Source organism: Chinchilla lanigera, unplaced genomic scaffold, assembly GCF_000276665.1.
Source record: "Chinchilla lanigera isolate Chin_1 unplaced genomic scaffold, ChiLan1.0 scaffold00013, whole genome shotgun sequence".
NCBI classification, from domain to species: Eukaryota; Metazoa; Chordata; class Mammalia; order Rodentia; family Chinchillidae; genus Chinchilla; species Chinchilla lanigera.
Genome location: NW_004955414.1, coordinates 23,691,844 through 23,694,185, shown reverse-complemented (window position 1 = coordinate 23,694,185; position 2,342 = coordinate 23,691,844).

The following is a 2,342-nucleotide window of genomic DNA, read 5'->3' as shown; positions in this document are numbered from 1 at the left end:
GTATATAAAAGTAAAATTGCCATACTATATATCATACTTTTATCCTTCTGTGTTACCAAACTAGTAATAGCATACATTTGATAGATTTCTTAGAATCCTTTATGAACAGCTATGTGCAAATGGAGAGCTTTACTTCTTACTGTTTTATCTTCTTTTTAGAATATTACTTATATTATTTTACTTCAGTGCATAGGAACTCCACTGTAGTTTTAAACCAAAACAGTGAGGGTGTGGAAATGGAGATTTAGCTAAGTGGTAGAGAAACTGTCTACCATGTGCTAAGCCCAGGTATTATCTTAGCACCACAAGAATAGCACCTCAAACCAAAAAAAAAAAAAAAAAAAAAAAAAAAATAGTGCCAGTGTATGCCAGGTGTGGTGGCACACACCTATAATCCCAGCACTTGGAAGCCTGAGGCAAGAGGATCGTTGTGAGTTTGAGACCAGCCTGGGCTACAAAGTGAGCTCAAGGCCAGCCTGAACTGTACAGGAAGATCCTGTCTCAAAAAGACACACACACACACACACACACACACACACACACACACACACACAAAATAGACATGTAGTCTTCCTGATCTTTTCCAAAAATATACATGGAAGTCATTCAACATTTTATCACTAAGAACAATGTTGGTTTTTGTTATCAGGTTTTAATTAAACTCTTCCTATTTTGTCCTTTTGGGATTATATGAATTTTAAAAATTCTATTTTAATTTTCCATTGGCATTTTACCTATATATCTTTGAATTACGTTAGGGTAATTGCTTCAGGGTTATAACTTCTATTAAAATTTCACACATTATCTAGAATTTTTTTACACAAAGTGTAAAAATCTCCAGATCTTACAGGTTTATTTTATTCATTCCACCTTTATGTTATAGTTGCTATATGTCTACAGTTGTTTATAGAAAGACATCAGAAAGCAATATTTTATTTTTACATGGTGAATTTTTAAAGTATTTAAAAGGAATATAATGTGTGTATTTGGTAAGCAGGTACTTACCAGTTTAGAACCTTTTAACCATTCCTACAAGTAAGATATTCCCATTTTCTGTCTACTACCTATCTTCATAATGGTGTTATCAAGGTTACTATAAGAACAAACTAACTCTATTCTACTGGAACAAATGAGGAATCAAGGGAGGATCTTCCAAAACTAACTGAATGTTAAGGGAATAATGTAATGTGTATATACTGAATTCCAGGCTCCATTATTAGTGTTGCCTTCAAAGACTTTAACTGCTTCTAGGTCTGTAAAGTGCTTTCACATAGAGGGAGCAGGCTACTAAGAAAAGAAAGTTCTAGATTTCCAGAGATAAAGTAGAACATAAAAATGGAGACTGCACGTGATAGTACTACAGTGTAAATCTGATAGTGTGAGTTGGAATCACCCAGCCCAAGTTGTTTAAATTCCTGTCTCAGTTCTCTCATGTAAAAAATGAGAACACTAAATATACCTACCGTCTTTGTTACTTTTCTCCTTGCTGGGGCAAAATATCCAACACTCAAAATTAAGGGAAGAAAGATTTATTAGCTTATAGTTTGTGGAGGTTTTAGTCCATAACCAGCTGGCTCTAATGCAGGGTGGCATGACACGGAGGCAACAGTCCAAGGTGGCAGAAGACAGCAAAAGCAATAAGAGCAAGAAGGAGGGGAAGAGTGAGCCTCTTTTCTGCCCTTGTATTGTATGCAGGCTACCAACCCCTAAGGCAGGTGTAGCACTCACACCATATTGGTGCCCTCCTCTTGCACAGGATGAGAATGTTTACAAAGTGAGGACCCTGACCCCTGCTGAATCACTTAGTTAAACTTCAAAATTTCTCAGGTTGACACAATGAACAACATCCTAGAACCGGTAAAGGCACATCCTTTACACCCAAGAACGTCGGATTGCTGAGTTACTTAGTTAAGCTTTTAGACTTCTCAGGTTGACACGATGAGTCAATCATAATACCTACCTCCTAAAATTGTTGTAAGGTCTACATATGTATAGAGGGCTTGGCATAGTTATTGGCATAAGTTGAACTTGAATGAATATTGGTTCTAATTATCTTAGTGGCAATACACCCATTCCCTCAAATATTGGTGTACTAGAGATTCTAAAATTTGGATTAGGAAGAGAAATAGTGTAAGACTGAGTCTTTGCATTGAGGATTTCTCTGTTCCACCATGATCCAGGTACCCGCTAAGGAACTAATTGAAAGGCAAAGTTTTGATATTATTTCTTTTTTTTTCTTTTTTTTATTTTAAAGATAAAAGGAGGGAAACATTAACAGACATACAACATTTTACAACATATCACAAGCACAATACAGACAATACAGAGTTCCAAACAAAGTG